Source organism: Mirounga angustirostris, unplaced genomic scaffold (assembly GCF_029215605.1).
Source record: "Mirounga angustirostris isolate CCGP_5_RB_7025 unplaced genomic scaffold, mMirAng1.0.hap1 SCAF_10, whole genome shotgun sequence".
Lineage (NCBI taxonomy): Eukaryota > Metazoa > Chordata > Mammalia > Carnivora > Phocidae > Mirounga > Mirounga angustirostris.
In genome coordinates, this window is record NW_026991718.1 from 80,601,530 (window position 1) to 80,622,411 (window position 20,882).

A 20,882-nucleotide genomic window follows, 5' to 3' on the forward strand; every position below is an offset into this window, starting at 1 on the left:
TTGCGGTCTAGTTAGTACCAAGATCTTTGCATTTTTGTGCTTTTTGTTGGTGATTTCATGGCTTAAACTGGCCTCCAAGCCTGATGCTGAAGTTGGCTAGTGTCCAAAGCACAAGAAGTATTTGCAAATCAGTGTTCACAGTGACTTTATAGAGTAATTACTGGGAGTAATGAAAGTCAATTGTATTTGATTGGGAGATGAGTTGTAATGGCCGAGATTCGTTTTTTAAGTTTTACGAGTATCAGTGGGGTTGGTGATGTAAAAATGCTTTAACCTTGGAGCATTTTGGGAAAATACGATGCATGAAGGATACCATTGGATGAAATACACTGTGGAGGGGTATCTGGTAGGAAAGGACCAAACTGATGCTAAATAAAGGGATCAAGGACTCCCCTGGCTGAGTCGTAGAATAAAAGAAATAAGTAGAAAACGACTTGGATTTTTGGTTTTTAATTCAGAGTAAATTGACTTAGAGGTTAATTTCTTCTTGAGGTCTTAATAATGGAAACCAATTTAAATTGGGGACGTTTTTTTTGTTGCTGGAATTGGGATATGATTGTATTATCATCCTGATTTATTGTTTATTTCCCCTGGTCTATAAGAATATTTTATTTGGCTTCACTTAAGGCTAGAAGGAGATTAAGCCATGAGTTTTTGTCCTCAGTTGAGAAATGTATTTAATGTCCTGTGCTGACCCCTTGTAGAGCTGTTTCAGTGCTCAAGCTAACCTTTCTCCTAGGAACAGAGGATAGTGGAACAGTCTCAAAACAGGAAACAAGACTCCCCTAATCAACCACAAATCTCTTCTCCCAAAGAAGATATCGAAAGAGTAAGTCACACGCTTGATTGCTAAGCCTGAGGAGTCAAGAGAACTAATAACAGGGGAATGTTAGAAGTTGCCTTATCCTCCCTTCTTCATGTTTCTCTTAAAGGGCTTTTGTTACTGATGAGACTGGGGTCTAACTTTCAAGGAGCACCTTATTGAAAGGATGGACCTGAAATTCTATCAGGGTGGGTGACTCTTTATCTCCCTCTGTCCCCTCCTTCTTGTCCTTAATTCTCTCCTTCTTTTTATATAGAAGACACAGGCTTACCTTACCCATGGAGTTATGAAGGTAAATCAGAGTCTTATGGTTCCAAGTCTCGTGTTGAGGTAAGAGGCTCTGCTTTTTTTTTCTCTCTAATCCAGATTTACTGTTAACGTTGACTGTATATCTTAATCCATAGCAGATGTTTTGTACGTATTCATCAATGATAAAACCCAGAGAAGATTAGTATCCTGGAAACCCCATTAAGAAAGAGCACAGGGTTGAGCCAGAACCATGATATCAGGGAATGACTCCAAAGGTGGTCTGAAGGGGAGTGGCTGGGTGGCTCAGTTGGTGAAGCATCCAGCTATTGGTTGCATCTCAGGTCATGATCTCAGGATCGTGAGATGGAGCCTCACGTTGGGCTCCACACTCAGTGGGGAGTCTGCTTGAGATTCTCTCCCTCTCCCTCAGCCCCTCCTGCTCACACATTTGCTCTCTCTCTCGAATAAATTAATAAATATTTTAAAAAATAAAACAAAAAAACCCCCCAAAAGTGGTCTGAGGAGTCCAATATCACTGGTCAAAGGTGTAGAGGGCAACCTCAAGTTCAATCAGCACCTGATTTAAATCACAAAGAATCCGACCTGCAGAAGAGATGAACAGTTTCAAAACTTCTGTTTGATGTTTTATTTTCTTCAAGCGGGCATCTGGGTTAGTGATTCATAGATATCTGAGGACTAGAATCTAACATGGGAGAAGGAGAAAGTCAGCAATGAAGTGAGGCTCAGACTCCTTGGCCACTGGTGCCATCGAGGGTTCATCTGAAGGGGAGACCCGAGAAGGTCAGGCTTCTCTCCATTCTGCAGGTGCAGTGAGGGGTGTGGTCCTGTAGGATTTCAGCCTGACAGGTGCATACACAAGGAGTTGCTCCCACTGGCATGCTCACTGTGCTCAGGGACAGAGATTTTCAGATCCTCCTTGTTAGGGAAGAGAAATAGCAAAAAAAAAAAAAAAAAAAAAAAGCAATTGAATTAAAAATGGTCAGAGGACCTGAACAGAATTTTTTTTTTCTGAAGAAGACATACGAATGGCCAATAGGTACATAAAAACATGCTCAGTATCACTAATCGTCAAGGAAATGCAAATCAAAACCACAATGAGATATCACCTTACACCCGGAAGAGTATCTATTATCACAGAGACAAGAGAGAACAGGTGTTGCTGAGGATGCGGAGGAAAGGGAGCCCTCATGCACTGTTGGTGGGAATGTAAATTGGTGCAGCCACCATGGAAAATAATATGGAGGCTCCTCAAAAAGTTAAAAACAGATATGATCCCACATATGATCTTTCATATGATCCCACAATCCCACATCTGGGTATATATTTAAAGGAAATGAAATCACCACCCCCAATAAGATACCTGCACCCTCATATTCATTTCAGCATTACTCACAATAGCCAAGAGATGGAAACAACCTAAGGGTCCATCTATGGATGAATGGATAAAGAACATGTGGTATGTGTATGTATATATACATACAATAGAATCTATTTCAGCCACAAAAAGAAGGAAATGCTCCTATTTGTGACAACATGGATGGATCTTGAGACATTACACTTAGTGAAACAAATCAAACAAAGATAAATACTGTTTGATATCACTTATAGATAGAATCTAAAAATGTTGAACACATAGAAGCAGAGACTAGAATGGTAGTTTCCAGAGTCTGGGGGAAGTGGGGAGATTATAGTCAAAGGGCACAAACTTTCAGATATAAGATGAATAAGTTCTGGGCAACTAATGTACCACATGGTGACATAGTTAAAAATACTGTATTGTAGGGGCTCTTGGGTGGCTCAGTCGGTTAAGCATCCAACTCTTGGTTTCAGCTCAGGTCATGATCTCAGGGTCGTGGGATCAAACCCCACATTGGGCTCTGTGCTCAGTGTGGAGTCTGCTGGAGATTCTTTCTCCCTCTCCTTCTGTCCCTCCCCCTGCTCACTCTCTCTCTCTCTCAAATAAATAAATATATGAAACCTTTTCAAAATACTGTAGTGTATAATTGAAAGTGGCTAAGAAAGTAAATTTCAGTTGTTCTCACTATACACACACAAAAGAAGGTCATTATGTGAGGTGATGGATGTGTTATTGTGGTAACCTTATTGTGGTAATCATTGAGCAACAGATATGTGGATCAAATCAGCATGTTGTGCACCCTAAACTTACACAATGTTACATGTTAATTATATCTCAATAAACCTGGAAAAAAATGTTCCAGAACATTCCAGAAGCCTCTGGTTCACTTCTGTCCTTAAACTATCCCTTTGTTCCTGTCACACCTGACCATGGCTACTTTTTACACATATCTCAACCCTCTTCAAACAGAAGGAATGCAATTCTGAAGGCCCCTCTTTACTTTCTTACCCAAACATCTGCCTCCACTGTGTCATCTTCAACCTTTGGTTTCAGTCTGGTTCTACTTACCTTCAGTGTTTAACTGAGACAATCTGTGACAGCCACTGGATCCTCGTGACTCTTTTGAAGTGGTGTGTTTAAATGGTTACATGAAGCTTGGGAGCAGGCTGCCTGGGTTTGTTTCCCAGCTCCAGTTTTTACTAGCTTTTTGACTTGGGGAAAATTTTTTAACCTTCTCTGTTTCAGATTCATCATCCTATAAAGTGCCTGCAGAGCCTACCTCCTAGGGCTGGTTTGAAAAAAACATATAATAGCTATAAAGTGCTCAGCGAAGTGTCTGCCCTCTAGCAAGTGCTCCTACGTGTTGGCTTTTATTAACATGTGGAAGCAGAACAGGTAACTCTTCTTGAGGTCTTCCTGTCAGAGGAAAACAATCGTTGAATGGTTCTATCCAGTAAATGACAAAGGATTTTTGTTTTGTTTGAAAAAGCATGTTTATTTTCTGTACGGCACCTACAATCACAACATGCACTGGATATAGTCTTCACATAATACTTCACATAATACTTTGGATAGTCTGTTGAAAGTTTCCATTGGTAAATTATTCCACCACCAATGGCCGGTGGGTCAAACCAAGAGGTTACCATATGGTTTCATTAATACCACATGTTTTTTCCCAAGTAGCCATTGCAACAACGATTGAGTTAATCCTCGTACAATGAGCGAAGGCACAGCAGTATCATTAACCTTAACTATAAATCTTTAAAAATTTATGTGGAATGTTTTTTTTTTTAAAGATTTTATTTATTTATTTGAGACAGAGAGAATGAGAGACAGAGAGCATGAGAGGGAGGAGGGTCAGAGGGAGAAGCAGACTCCCTGCCGAGCAGGGAGCCCGATGCGGGACTCGATCCCGGGACTCCAGGATCATGACCTAAGCCGAAGGCAGTCGCTTAAGCAACTGAGCCACCCAGGCGCCCTATGTGGAATGTTTTTATAACCAAATCTAGGTCTGTAATGTCACCATGCTGTAGCATCCATGTTGCATTCACAGTGATATTACAAATACGACAATCGCCATAAGCAACTGTCTCAGAATTGTCTGATGGTGGTACCCACATCCTGGTCTTGCCCGTTTTGCACGTGAACATGATCACCTGCTGAAAGTGTTAGGAGCTATAAAGAGAGTTGCTGGATCCCCAAGGGTGTGTTTTCTCAAAGTGGCCCACTTCTTTTGACAGATACTACATCTCCATATTGTTTAACGCAAAGGCAAAATGCTAGGGCAACTTGTCACGACCTGAGGAGGTGTTGGTGGGTCTTAATTGATCCATAGTTTAAAATGTTCTGGGTCAGGCATTCCTTTTAAGAGCTCTTTGTAACAAACAGGTCTCTAAGAGATAACTGTACCTGCATAAAGGAGACAAACTAATAACATAAAAGAAGCAAAAGAACAAAAGTTGAACCATATCAGCTTCTAACAAACATTATTAGTAAGTCACATGTCATAGAATTTTTGGAATTGTTATGGAATATCCTAATACTTTTACTGAGATTAAAATATAGGCCTACTTCTGTTTCATCCAATGTTCTTACCGAGGATTGCGTTTGACCTGCAATTGGGGCCATTAATTCTACCCTGTAACAAAGAGCAAGACAAATAACAAAATAGCAAATAGCACCAATCAACCTCAGAATTCCTGCAAGAATCTGGATGGAGATTCAGAATTTTTTTTTAACATAACACTCCAGGGAACCATGCCAAAGGATCAGAGTGGACAAGTTGGAATCTTTCAGTCATTCGTAGTTTTCCATAGTCTTCCCCTTTCTATTTTAATGAGCCAATCGCATCACAGGAGAGTGACACCTCAAGAAGATGACTTTGAGCCACTCTTATCAGGGAGCCTGATGTGTGCGTCCTAGAGCCACACACGTGTAACCCTGGATCTGGCTTACTGCTGTGAAGATGGCGATTCATGGGAAGCGAAGCCAATGCAGGAGACTACCCTGACTGTGTGTGCTCATGAGAGGCAAAAAGGCAGAGATGAGTGCAGGAAGCCAGGAAGTAGCAAAAAGCAGAAGCTGATGTCAGAATTTGCGATGTAGGGAACTAGAAACAGAGAAGAGCCTTTGGCAAGAAAAGTATATAAGACTACTTTAACTTCAGGTATGGGACATTGTTTGCTTCAGCAACAGACTCCTCTGCATTTTGCCTTGGAAACAGCCAGAAAGAAAAGCTTGGGCATAGGAAGAAACACCTGGGATAGAGATGTGCGTCTAGGCTGCCATCTTGCAGGCAGGTGTGCAACCTCGAGGTAAGTGAGGCTGTGAGGGAGAGAGCCGACGCGGGGAAAGTGGATATGGGGCCGGGACTGAGTCAGGAGGATGCCCGCAGGTAAGTGGCGGGTAGAGGAAGACAGCTAAATGAAACACAGTAGAGGGTTTTCTGAGGAGTATACGTTTGCTGAGAAATAAAAAATGTAACCAAAGAGGTGCCTTCAGCGATTATAGAGGCAGAGTGATTAAAAGTGCCAACAGTGGCAAAATCATTTACTGGATTTGACCACACTGAGGTCATCGGTGATTGTAGAATGAAACTCTTGGGTCTCTTTCCACCTCCATTTCAGACAAGCTTCTTCCCATTTTCTGCGATGGAACAAATCTCACGATCAATAATAATCACCTCCCTGCACTAGATCCTCAGACCTCTTCTCATCTAGCCTCTCATCAGCATTTGACAATGTTGACCACTTTCCTTTGCTTAATTCCTCTCTTTTCTGGGATTTTGATGTGCAAGCTACTCTTTGTTTTCTATTAACTCCAAAACTGCTCTTCTGTCTCCTCTCCCTGGCTGTTGTCAAAGTTGCTCGAAGATTTATGCTTGTCCCTCTTCACTTCTCACTTTATATTCCCTCTCTGATCCCACCTGCATCTGTGATTTCAATGACCAATGAAATAGTAACAACTCCCCATAGTCAGTCCCAGTATCTCTGTTGAGTCCATACACTTAGCTGGTTACTTGACTTTCATTTGAACGTCTCAAAAGTCCCTCTCAACTCAGCATTTCCAAAACCAAATTCAAGTTATCTTCCTCTCAAGCCAGACTGTGCATGCTCCAGTCTTCTACCTCTGTTCCACAGCTTAGGAGTGGGAGCACTGTCCGTTCTGCTATGCAATCTGGAAGCCTCTGCTTTCTCCTCATATCCATTCTATCACCAAGTCCTGCTAATGTAACTTCTTCAGTACTTTTCTCCCCCTCTGCTACCACCACATTGGTTTAAGCTACCCTCCTCTATCACTATCTCTATTGAGATGACTTTATTACTAATTTTGCTATTTTAAACATTGCTCTGAAGTTCTTTGATGTATCTCACATTGACAAATGAAGTTTTATGTTCTGTGCCCTTGAAATTGGCTGCACTTGGGACTGCCCTGACCAATAAAGTCTCATTAAAGTAGCCCTGTGTTACTTTAGAGTTGGGTCATTAAAGGCAGGCAGCTTTATCTTGCTTGCTAGAATGCTCATATTGGAGCCCTGAGATGCTCAGATCACCATGCTCTCAGGAAGTCAAGCCACGTGGAGGGGGCCACATGTAGGCATTTTGGTTGGCAGTTCTATTTTTTGCACTATCTCAGCCAAAGCCTAGACAAGTGAGCGATCAAGTCATTTAGATGATTCCAGACCCTTCACTCCCAGTTTTTAGTCTTCCCAGCAAAGGTCCTAAGCATCATGGAACAGTGGCAAGTAATGCCTGTTCTCCCTCTGCCTTCTGCTCTCTCCATCTCCCACCTCCACCCCAACTGTACAAGTTGCAGAAGCACTAAATCAATCAGCATAATCAAAGATTGTTCTAGGAGATGAAAGGTACAGCAAAGGGAATATAGTCAATGGCATCATGATAACAGCATTGTATGGTGTCAGATGTGGTGAGCGTAGCCCAATATACAGACTTGTCCAATCCCTATGCTGTGCACTGAAACTTATGTAATAGTGAGTGTCAACTATACTTCCATAAAAAAAAGGCTGAGAAATTTAGGGGTAATTTGTTGAGCAGGAATAGCAACTGAAACACTGATATATCCCATCTATGTCTGCACATTGCTACTTTGTTCTTGACACTGCAGAGCCAGAGTAATCTCCCTACTTAAAACTGTTCAGTCGGGTCCCACTGCTCTTAGGCTAAAGATGGAAATTCTTTTGTATTTTTTAAGATTTATTTATTTATTTTAGAGAAAGAGAGAGAGCACGTTGAGTGCACAAGTGGGAGGGGTGGGAGAGGGAGAGAGAATCCTCAAGCAGACTCCCTGCTGAGCGCAAAGCCCGACACAGGGCTCAATCCCAGGACCCCAAGATTGTGACCTGAGCCAGAATCAAGAGTCAGCCACTTAACTGAGTCACCCAGGTGCCTCTAAAGATGGAAATTCCTAATGTGACCTCAAGGATTGAGCAGGCGTCTCCACCCTCATCTTGTAGCACACACACAACCTTTGTCCTCTGATTTCAGTTCTCTGTGTCCCCCACCCTCCTTCCTGCCATGGTGCTCTGCTCCATTTCCTTTGCCTGCTCTACTCTTCCCCCGCCTCTTCCCTGAAAAGGGCCATTCATGCTGCAGGTCACACAGCAGTCATGCTTCCTCAGGGAGACCTCCCTTGGCTGCACAACTCTAGGTCACATTTCCTCATTGCATGCTTTCACTGACCCCCATTCCTCTTGGCATGACAGTTCCCACTGTCAGAGAGTTTGCACTTTATTTGGAAGGTAATAGGAAGCCACTGAATGATTTTGAGCGGGTAAATGACAATGAGATGTAAAATATATCCAAGCAAGAAGCATGGATACATTTTACATATTTTGTTGTGGTTGTTTGTTTTTGTTTTTGGTAAATATCGCATTAGTTTCTGTTTCCTGCATTAGACTGTCAGCTCAACATGTCAACAGACCATGTCTGTTTCTGCTCCCAGGAGTATTCTTGCTGCTTTGCATGGATCTTCGGTTTTTAATTCATGTAACACTGAGTATACACTTGGGAGGATGAATGAACAAACCTTGGGGGTTTAGTTACAAGGTCAACATTTTTAACCCTTATGGTTTATGGCACAGCTTTAGGTTATGGGGAGGGTAAAGAGATGAAGTAATAAGTCTGTTCTTCAGGAAATTACAGTCTGCTTGGGGAGAGATGCATAACTAGGATACGTACATCACTACCTCTGATGGTTGAGCATCTATTGTAAGACAGACACCATGCTACGTGCTTTATATCAACTATGGTATTTATTCTTCACCACTCCTATTTTATAGATCAGAGAACCAAACCTCAGGCAGGGTTTGAACCAAAGACTGATTCTAAAAACTAGGCTGAACACATGAGATTTTTCTTGGTAGAAAATATTTTAAGAACAGCAGTGGGAAATAAAGTAGATTGAATCTGATCTTCAGGCTAAGGAATTTTGAGTTTATTCTGTAAATAGTGGTTGATCTACTAAAAGATTTTGAGCAGGAGACTGCTGTAATCAAAATTGATTTTTCAGTACCATGACAGAGCATCTGGTGTTGGACTAGCCTTCTTACCACAAATAACTAGAGGAATGGACAATGCTTATTAAAAATTCATCCAGACTTTGGACGGCAGGCACTGTATACCTTGAAAGAAGGAAAGCTATTTAGGTAACTCCCACATTGCCTGAGATTTTTGCTTGCAGGCACTTTCTGAACTGTAGTGCAGGGCAGGGAGCACAAGCATTACTGTGGTCATCCTTAGTTGATAAGACAGTGATCTGAGTTTGGAGATGTCTTTTGGAGATGTCTTGATGGGGAAAGAATACCAGAGAAAAGGGAACTATACAGAGAAGCACCAGAAGTCCTTTTGGGGATTTGGCTAAATACGAAGCTGCACACACACACAGTTTGAACAAAGAACATCTATTGAAGCTGTGAGCTAAAAATGAGATCCAAATCTCTGTGAGAGGTAGGAGATATTTAAGTTTTTATCAGCCAAGCCAAAGTGGAGAGACCTTGCTGAAACTGAGTAGTAAGTAGATCTAGTCCACCATGGGTAAAGGCTAATCTAGACCCACCCAAAGAAGCTTTATAATAAGCTTTCAAAGGATCAAGTGGATCCACAAGTAAATTACTTCTTACTAGAACAATAGTCACAATTCAAGGAAAATAACAAAATCCAGACACAAAACAGCATAGCATCCCAAATATCCAACATAAAATAAAAAAAATCACAAAACATTCAGAAAATCAGGAAAATGTGACCCCCAAACCAAGAGAAATAGAAACAAATATGAGAGAGATGCTGGAATTAGCAGACAATGATTTTTAAAATAGCTATTTTAATTACTTTCAAGCTTTAAAAAAATGTGACCATAGTAAGGACCAAATAGGACATCTAAAGAAGGAAATGGCAATGAAAAGGTTAAAAAAAAAAAAAAACCCAATGGAAATCCTATAACTAAAAAAAAAAAAAAAAAACCCGAAAAACCAATACCTGCCATGAAAAAGTCTTTCAGTGGGCTTAACAGTAGATTGAATCATGCAGAAGAAAAAAATCAGGGAACTTGAAGACAGGGTAATAGGAACAGAGACTATAGCATAGAAAAAGGAAGAAAAGGTGGAAAAAAAGAAAGAAAAGAGATTCAGGGACTTGTGGGACAATAAGAGTCTAACACAACATCAAAAGTCTCAGAAGGAAGAAAGAGATTTAAATACAAAAAATATTTAATGAAATAATCATGAGAACATTTCAAAATTGGGATGAAAAAAAAATTCCAGAATTCTAAGAAGTTCACCAACCACAGACAGAATAAATACAAAGCAATGGCATGCATAATCAAATTGCTGAAAACCAGTGATACAGAGAAAATTTAAGCCAGAGGGGAGGAAAATATATTACCTATAGCAGAATGATAAAAATGATTGCTGTGTTGTCAGAAACAGTGCAAGCCAAAAATAATGAAACAACATCTGTAAAATGCTGAAAGAAAAAAAAAACCACTTAACCCAGAATTTTATATCCATTGAAAATATCTTTTAAAAAGGAAGGTATGTGTTGTGGTGAGTGCTGTGAATTGTGTAAGACTGATGAACCACAGACCTGTACCTCTGAAACAAATAATACATTATATGTTAATAATAAAAAAGGAAGGTGAAATAAAAAATATTTGTATGCAAAGCAAAACTGAGAAAATGTATTACCAACAAACCTTCGTGAAAAGGCAGGTTAAAGGCAGTTCTTCAGGGTAAAGGAATGTGATCCCAGGTGGAAACAAATTACACGAGGGAACGAAGAGAGTAAAACATGGTAAATATGTGGGGAATATGTTTGATAGTGGATTTAAGACATAATTTACTGTTTAGAGGTGCCTGGGTGGCTCACTGGATTAAGCGTCTGCCTTCAGCTCGGGGTGTGATCTCAGGGTCCTGGGATCGAGCCCCACATTGGGCTCTCTGCTCAGCTCTCTCCCTCTCCCTCTGTGTTCTCTCTTTCACTCTCTCTCAAATAAATAAATAAAATCTTAAAAAAAGACATAATTTACTGTTTAAAGTAAAAAGTAACTAACCATGTATTGTAGGGCCTTAATACGTGTACAAGTAATATATATCACAACAATAGCCTAAAGGGGGAGATAAAACATATTGCTTTAATGACTTTAATGTTCTTTCATTTTATTTACATGGTCTGAACTACTGGAAGGTAGACTATGAAAAGTTAAAATGCATCTTGTAAATCCTAGGAACCTGTAGCAATAATAAAAATAAACAGGTTGAGATAATAAGCCAATGGGGAAAAAATGCAATATTAAAATAATTAATCCAAAGGATGCCAGAAAATGATGAATAAAGAATAATAAATAGGAAACAAACAGCACAATGATAGACACAAACCCAATATTAATATTTACATTAAAATATTTACTTTGCTAATTAAAGACAGAAATTGTTAGACTGGGTAATAAATAATAAATAATACCAGTACTAATAATACAAGTTTCTGGTGTCATTCAGATAATACTCGGCTACTTACTAAGTAAGTCAAGTCATGGTGGCACTTATCATTTTACACAGTGCCTCTCTTGAAGAAGAAAATCTCTCTGCTAACAATGCTTTTGATTTCTTCCACAGCAAATAGAACTTACAAATTCAAAACTAATCTTCTGTAATTCAATTCTGCAAATATTTGAAACAAATTAGGAACGTTTATAATTCCATGTAGTTACCACATCTGTTTTGAAATAATGTTTCAGAGTAATGAGAATGTATAAAACAAAGCATTTGGCTATGGAAACATTGGAAAAACAAACAAATTTAAAGGATGTTGTAAATTCTAGATCTTTATCTGATAAAGTTAATCACTTTGAGTACGACCTGAATAAACATTCACAGTGGATTCAATAATATGAAGCTAGTAACGGGATAAAGAAAGGTTTATGGAGAGGGGAGGAAAGTAATGGGAATTCAGTTCACTGTGTGCATGAAGCAAATACAACACAGACATGTGAGTGTCTAAGATATCCTTAATATTACCAATGAGTAGGATCCCAATCCACTCAAGATAAAGTAAATTATACTACAGAATCATAGGATTTTAGAGCAGTTAAAAGAAACGAAAGTAAATGGACTAAATCCCCCAATTAAAAACAGAAAGTATCAGTCGGGATTATTAAAGCAAAGCCCAAGCATATGGTGTTTACAAGGCACATAGCCAGTAAAAAGACACAAGTAAAATGAAAGTGGGAAGTATGCCATGTACACTCTATCAGAAAGCTGGAGTGGCTATATTAATATCAGACAATGTAGATTTTTAGGACAAGGAGTACTGCCAAAGAAAGAGACATTTCATAATGTTAAAAAAAAGCAATTCATCAAAAAAGTAATAATTATAAAGCATATGCACCCAATAAAAGAGTTTCAGAACACAGTAAATAAAAATTGCCAGAGCTGAAGTGAAAAATCACCAAATCCACAATCATAGCTGGAAATTGCTTTGATTTTCTTTCAGGAATATACTCTTAACCTTAAAACAGATCCAAAACACCCCCAACCTCTTTATGATATAAAAAACTCAGTAAACACAAGTGATTGACCCAAACTAACTGATGTTTACAACACTTCACCCAATAACCACAGAATATTCTTTTCAAGTGCATATGGACCATTCACCATGATAAACTATATTCTGCATCATAAAACGAGTCTCAACACTTTAAAAGTATTAAAATCATACAGAGTGAACTATCTGACCAAGAGAGAATGAAATTGGAATTCAATAACAAATAGGTGTCTGAAAAATTCCTAAATTATTTGGATATCAAATAATGCACTTTTATATAATCAATGGGTCAAAGAAAAAGTTATAAGAGAAATTAGACAATACAGGGAACAGAATGTGTGCACATGTGTATGTGTGTTTATATGTATATATTTGTGTGACAAAATTAAAGCAGTGCTTAGAGAGAAATACATAGCTCTGATTTATAATATTCATGAGTTATAATAGAAGAGAGGAAAGGATTAAAATCAGTGACCTAAACATCTATCTTAAGGAAGACAGGAAAAGAACAACATTGAACAACATAGGATTGACCTGCCTGGGTCCATTTATACATAACTTTTTTGTGATAAATACAGTATAGTACTGTAAATGTATTATCTCTAACTCCTGCATTGTTCAAGGGTCAGCTGGAATCAAACCCGAACTTTATACTTCAAGGTAAAAAGCTGAATATTTTCTCCTTAAGAACAAGCAAGATACCTACTCTTCCCATTTCTATTCAGTATTATACTAGAGGCCCTAGGCTGTATAATAAGACAAGAGATAAAAGACATAAATACTGGAAAGGAAAAATAAAATTATCTCTGTTTCCCAAAGAAATAAGTCTGTATGCGAAAAAAAATCACTCAAAGGAATCTAAAACATAAAAGCTTCTAGGGCTAATAAGTGAATTTACAAGGTCATAAGATGCAAGATCAATATATGGAAATACTTGTTTTTCTATACCAACAACGAGTAGTTAGAAAATAAAAATTTTTTAAAGAATATGATTAACAATATGTGTAAAACCTCTACATTTCAAACTATAAAACATTGGTGAGAGAAATTAAAGTAGATATAAATAAATGAAGAGATATAGAACATGTTTATGGGCTGAAAGTCTAAATAATTCTAAAATGTCAATTCCCTTCAAACTGATCTACTGATACAATGTAATTCCAATCAAAATTCTGGAAGATTTTTTTTTTTCTTTTGCAGAAATTGCCAACCTGATTCTATAACTTATATAAAACCATAAGGAACCTAAAATAAGCCAAAATAATTTTGAAGAAGAAAAAGTTGGAAGACTCATAATACCTGATTTTAGCACTCACTATAAAGCTATGGTAATCAAGACTGTGTAATACCAGCATAAAGATAGACAAACAAATGAATGATGAAATAGAGAGTCCAGAAATAGGCCTACAAGTATATAGTTTTGACTAAGACCTTAAATTACTTTATTGAGAAAAAGATTGTTTTAAGAAATAGGAATATAAGAGCTACATATCTCTATAAGAAATCTACCTAGGGGCGCCTGGGTGGCTCAGTTGGTTGGGCGACTGCCTTCGGCTCAGGTCATGATCCTGGAGTCCCTGGATCGAGTATCACATCGGGCTCCCTGCTCGGCAGGGAGCCTGCCTCTCCCTCTGACCCTCCCCCCCTCATGTGCTCTCTCTCTCTCTTATTCTCTCTGTCTCAAATAAATAAATAAAATCTTTAAAAAAAAAAAAGAAATCTACCTAGATTCATATTTACATTACATAAAAATCTTAATTTAAAATGGATTAGAGATTAAAGGTAAAAATTAAAAATACAATACCCCTGTAAGAAAACAGAAAAAAATTCACTTCACAATCTTGGAGTAAAAAAAGATCTCTCAAAAAGGACGCTAAAAGCCTTAACTTAGAAAGAAAAAATATGTATTCAACTTCATCAAAATGAAAAACTTCTGCCCATGAATATTTACACAGCATCATTATTTATAATAACTCAAAATGGAAACAACCCAGTGGCCCATCACCTGGTGAATGGCAAACAAAATGTGGTCTGTCCCTATGATGGAATACTACTCAGCAGTAAGAACAAGTGAAGTTCTGATACACAGTAAACATGGGAGGGCCTCCCAAACATCCTACTAAGTGGAGGAAGTCAGACACAAAGACCACAGAGTGTGTTTCCCCTTGCATGAAATGTCTACAGCAGGCCAATCTACAGAGACAGAATGCAGATGTGTTTGCCTGGCACCAAGAATGGGAAGAGTGGTTCACTCTAAGTGGGCCTTCAACTGTCTTGTTGCAGTGGTGGGGATGTCCTAAAACTGGATTATGATGGTGGTTGCACAACTTGCTAACTTCACGAAAAATCATTTGATTGTACACTTAAAATAAGTGAATTTTGTGGAATTTAATTTTGAAATGGGTTACACATACTCACTGTAAACATTTTAAAAGGTACCTTCCATTTCTATCTTTTGTACTGTCCTTTCATTTCTTTCTTCCAACTCATTGTACAATTTTGAATGATTTTCAACAACTGTATTGAGTCATAATTTAACACATTAAAAAAAAAACAATGACTTTGGGGGTAAACAAAAAAGATGTTGATAACAATGGAATATAAATATCAAATAAATAAATAACAAATGTTTGAGCAAGAGATCTGAAAGACTTCTGTGATTAAAATCTCTAAATCTGTAAAACTTTTTTTATAATTTTAGGTTTTTTTCTTTTTTATTGTTAGTCACCATACAGTACATCATTAGTTTTTGATGTTGTGTTCCAAGATTCATTTTTTGCATATAACACCCAGTGCTCCATGCAATACTTTTCTAAAAAGCACAGAAGAGGACTTAAATACATGGAATGGCATACCAAGCATCTGGAAAAGGACCCTCATCATTGTAAAGACAGCCATTATCACTAAATCAATCCATAAACCAAATCAAAATTCTGAAGACTTTACAAAATGAAACCTAGAAACTTGACTCTAAAATTTATCTTTCCCTATCAAATACACACATATATTAAATAGAAAGTTACTGGTCTAATAATTGACAAATAGAACAACAGGGGAAAAATAAAACTTTCCATAAGAAGATTCAAGCCGGGAAACAGGTTCAAATATCAAAAATTCCAAGGTGTGAGTACTTGATAGGCATCAAAGGACAAGAGTTCATCAGTCAGATTCAAGCCAGTTACCCTCATCTACTTGAACAGCTGTTATCTACTTCAGACAACACAGAAGATGAAAATGAAAATGTTGAATCACCAATTGTCCACCTGAAGAAAACCGTTCAGAAGACGCAGTCATGATGAACACCCCCGTGGTGAAGGCCGCCTTGGAGATGGGCTTCAGTAGAAGCCTGGTGAGGCAGACGGTGCAGAGTAAGATCCTGACCACTGGGGAGAATTACAGAACCGTTAACAATATTGTGTCTGATTTTACTTCACGTGGAAGACGAAATAAAGGAAGAGGAGAAAGAAAGAGCAGCTGAGAACAGAGAATCAGACGACGTATCATTGATCCAGAAGAACAGAATGGTGCTTTTCCAGCATTTGACTTAAGTGCTCCCAATCCTGGATAGTCTGCTAACTGCCGGAGTGATTAGTGAGCAAGAACACAGTGTGATTAAGCAGAAGGCACGGACGTCTCTGCAAGCAAGAGAGCTGATTGATACTGTGTTAGTAAAGGGAAGCTTTGCGGTCACCATATTTAAAAACTCTCTACAAGAAACGGACCCCGTGTTATACAAGCGTTTCTTTGTGCAACAGGACATAAAGTATATCCCCCCGGAAAATGTCTCAGATTTACCAGTGGAAGAGCAGTTGAGGAGGCTGCAGGAAGAGAGGACGTGTAAAGTGTGCATGGACAAAGAAGGTTCCATAGTGTTCATTCCTTGTGGCCACCTGGTCGTGTGCAGAGACTGCGCCCCGTCTCTACGAAGATGTCCTATCTGCAGGGGCGCAGTCAAGGGCACAGTGCGTACGTTTCTTTCATGAGGAAGATCCCAAACTTTGTCTAGACTTTAAAATTAATGGATTACGTGTATTGTAATTTTGACTACTATGCTGGTTGGTTTCCTTAAGATATTTATCTATTTGCAACTCAGAACTGTTTGATATAAATATATATCTAAACGCTGTGAGCCGTGTGTACCTAAGAGAGAGTGAGAACGATAGGCTTTTGTTCATGTGAACAAAGAGACAGAACTACAGGCACAATACTAAATCAGAATTTCCGCACTACTGAACTCACAAGTGAATGAAGCTTTCAGAATTTTAAATACTTTGGAGTCGTATTAAGAAACAGGAGCATGGATTATCTGCCTTTCTTGATCCAAATCCTGTATGTAGAAGGTCTTGATATTTGTTGAATGACTTTTTGGGGACCTGGTGGTTTTGTAAAGAATTCTGTGATGAACATTTTAATAAAGCCATAAAATTAAAAAAAAAATGAGGACTCATTGAATTTGATTTTACCGCCAACCCAGTAAAAACAAACTTAAAGTATAGGTTCAAGTTAAGTAGACAGGGAAGAGGATGTGGCACACTTCTAAACCCGGTGCCTGTTTTCATGTCACATTGGGATGCCCTGAGTACGGCAACGTCTCTGTCAACCTTGTCCAGGTGTATCCCACATCCAAGCTAAGGGCCCAAATGTGGGATGAGCCGGGGAGCACCTGACAGGGGAATGGGTGGGGTGTGTTGACAGCTTTTACCTGCCTGCGGAGTCTCCAGGAGGTATTTGGATCTCTGGGTCTTTTCCCAGGAATGGTAAAACCCTAGCCAAATGAGCCTGGGATCAGGAAGGTGCTGGCAAAATACCTTTATCCCTTATTGGGGCAGCCAACTTGGCCTCCTCTGTACCCTTTCAGAATCCAGTTCATAGACCTGGAATCATGGACAGATCCAGCTTAGTTGTGGCCACTCTTAGAGAACCATTTGGATCCAGCAAATAATAAATACATACCTATATACTTCTGCTCATATTGGAAGACAGTGTTAAGAAAATGAATAGGCAAGGTACAGAACAGGAAAAATATTCACAAAAACTTACATTTGAAAAAGTTCTTTTATCCAGAAAAATAAATATATATATCCAAAATAGATGTATGTTCCTTATGACCCCACAGTTCCATTTCTAGGTATATGTTCAAGAGAAAAGAGAACAAATATTCACAAATAGACTTGTACAAGAATATTTTTAGCTGCCTTTTTTTCACAGTATCCCTGAATTAGAAACAATTCAAAGTCTGTCAACATGAGAACAAATGAACAAATTGATATAAATCCATAAAATGAACTATTATTCAGCAGCAAATAAGCATGAACTACTTGAAACCCATAGCAATATGGATGAACCTCAGAACCCTTATGCTAAGTTAAAGAAGGCATGCACAAAAGAGTACGGAATATTTGTTTTTACTTATATGAAGTTCTAGAGTAGGCAAGTGGAATCTATGGTGACAGAAATCTGAACAGTGATTTCCATCAGAGGGCGAGGAGGTGGGAGTGGTGGAAATTGCCTGAGGTGATATGGTAGCCAACCTCCAAGATGGCCCTTGATGATTTCTCCCCAATATTCACAATGTTGTATAATTCCCTCTCACATGGTACCAGGCTTGGCCTGTAATAGAATAAAGCAAAAGTGAAGGCATGGTATGCTTCTTCTGAGATTAGGTTACAGACATCATAGCTTCAGCCTTATATTCCTATTCTCTCTCTCTCTCTCTCTCAATCTTCCTCCTTCTCTCTCATTCTCTCCAGTACTCTGGATCATGTCACGAACATCCCTATGGAGAGGCCAACATGGTAAGGACCCAAACCTCTTGCCAACAACTGAGTGAGTTTAGAAGTGCATCCTCCAGGTCCAGTCAAGTCCCCAGAGACTGTGGTCCTGGCCCCCGGCTTGACTGAAGCCTTAGGATAGATGCTGAGCCAGAACCACCCAGTTAAGCCACTCCCAGACTCCTGACCCTCAGAAACCACGTGAGATAATAAAACAGAAAGCTTGTTGTTTTACATTGCTAAGTTTTGGGGGATAATGGGTTATTTAGCAAGACATAACTAGTATTGGTGGGCATAGGGGAGCTTTCAGGGGTAACAGAAATGTTCTATATCTTGATTGAGGTGTCAGTTATACAGGTTTATGTATATGCTAAAAAAACCCATAGTGCTATACTCTTAATATCTGTGAATTTATATAAATTGTAACTCAAGACAATATATTGTCTATATAAAAACATTTAGGTTTAAGAAGTTTCTTAAATATCCAACACTCAGGCACAGTCTTGGGAAGATGTGAACCTTTTGGCAGACACCAGAGACAACTGAGTAGTAGATACTATTGCTTCTAATGGCTTCCACCATACTTTGTAATATCTGAGCAGACTCTTCAGGTCTTTCCTATGGCTGGCAGTTTGGGTGGTGAGAACGTCCCTGTGAATAGGTGCCCAATATGAAAGTATAATTCTCAAATTGTTAAAATCATAATTCTCATAGGAGTAGGTAGTATCTGTCAAAATTTAATTAATGGGGGAAACAACAGGACATCAGACTAATTTCGTAAATTTATGAGAAACTGGAATGTTGAGATAATATTGCTGAGTTGGTTACAAAATTGCTTAAACCATGTCTGTTATGTTATCTTATATGTCAGACAGGAACCAAAAACTCATCTGACTTATCAGTTTTCTGCAAACTAATCTCTAACTTTGCAGAATTGCAAAGTAGCTGAGCTCTAATCAATTTTGAGTCAAAATTACATTTTTTTGTGTGTGAGAAAATGATGATTTCCAGACTGGCTTGTTAAAAAATGTCCTACTCTTTTTTACATTATTTTCAATATACCTTAAACACAAGTAAGCCTTTTGTTGATTTCAGATTGAGGATCTCCAACTTATTTTTGTCTTTTGTCTTTGGTGTTCCTTAGAATGAATGTGTTGGGAAAACCAGTCGGCTAAGCAGAGGGTGTGCAGGAAATAAGAGGAGGCCTCAAAGATGGTCCAGGTTATGGCCTATGAATGCCTGAGGAGATGTTGGTGGTGGAAAGTAGGAGGACATAGGAGAAAGATACTGTGTTGTTAGAATCAATAAGATTTGGCACCTGGTTGAACACGAAGGGCAAGGGAGAGAGTTCCAACGTGTTGAGCCAGGGGACCAGGGGCCCATTAATAAACACAGAAACCTTCTGCACTTAGGGGCAGAAGGAGAGGGAGTGGAAATTGGAAGGAGGGGTCAGTGAGGAAGCAGAGGAGCCAAGACAAAGTAGCAACTTGACTTGGGGCGCCCTTATTTGATGGTTCAGAGCATGGCGTAGGAGTCCTATGAATAAGGGTTTACACTTACGTACACTGTGTATGCTTAAACAAGTTACATCATCTCTCCAAGCCTGTTTCCTCTCTTATAAAATGGGGGAAATAATAGCTCCTTCCCTGGATCATCCTGAAGATTAAAGTAAAAGAGAGTGTAACTATTCAGCGCAGTGCCTGCCACATAATAGCAATGCAGGAATAAGTCCACAGCCAGCACCATTCTCACAGAATCCCGGGTGCCTAGCATAGAAGGGGAGAGCCACAGGATGACGTGGCAAAGACAAATTCAGGAGACTGGAGACTGAGAAAAACCCATTGGATTTTTGTACTTCGGGCATTGCAAACTTCAATGAGAACAGTTTTACGAGACAAGCAGGTGGGGGTAACTGGACTTCAGTGTTAAGCAGTGAGTGGGGCACAATGAAAAAGTTGGGCACAATGAATGTAGGGGTTATTTTATTATTATTATTTTTTTTTTTTGGTGGAGTTGAGAATGCAAGCCTAGGGTGTAGATCAGGGAGTGGCAAGGCTGAGGAATGTTCTTCGTTCTGGCTTTTCTGAGAGTGGGGAAGACTGGGATATGCTTGTAGACTGAGAGGGAGAGCCTTGTGGAGGACACAAGAATGATAGTTGGCAAAAGATTTTGGGGAGACGAAAACAGAGTGGGTTGAGCGAAATTTTTTTCCTCAGCACAAGGAGGGAAGAAGGAGAAAAATGGGAGAAAATAAAGGGAGCTTGAGTTGAAGACAAATGCAGTGAAATATGTATCTGTGTTATCGTCATAGAGGGGTGACAGGCTGGTCTGCAGAGACTGTGGAAGTGGGGTGTGCACTTGAAGGAGCTGGGAGCTGCATGGCGTGGGCCCACATGGGGGAGAATCTGATAGGGAGACCATGGAAGAATTGAGAAGCGGGTATGGGGGCTGGGTAGGAAGGAAGGAGGGGTGACATGGCCTACGTGAACAGGAACGGACTGAGGACGAGGATGGCTAAGGTCAGGACAAAGAGCAGCTTAAGGAAGAGTGAGTAAGGCATATGGGAGGCTGGGAGGAGGAAGAGAAACTTCTAAGATCAAGTTTTA

General features: G+C 39.2%; 1 pseudogene across 1 annotated transcript; it reads left to right on the forward strand.

The window, feature by feature from the left end:
- Positions 1-5,834: 5,834 nt before the first annotated feature.
- LOC123852042 (baculoviral IAP repeat-containing protein 3-like) lies at positions 5,835-16,942 on the forward strand (annotated as a pseudogene). Its single transcript, XR_010405981.1, has 2 exons — positions 5,835-5,844; positions 15,551-16,942. The product of XR_010405981.1 is annotated as a baculoviral IAP repeat-containing protein 3-like (transcript).
- The last annotated feature ends 3,940 nt before the right edge of the window (positions 16,943-20,882 follow it).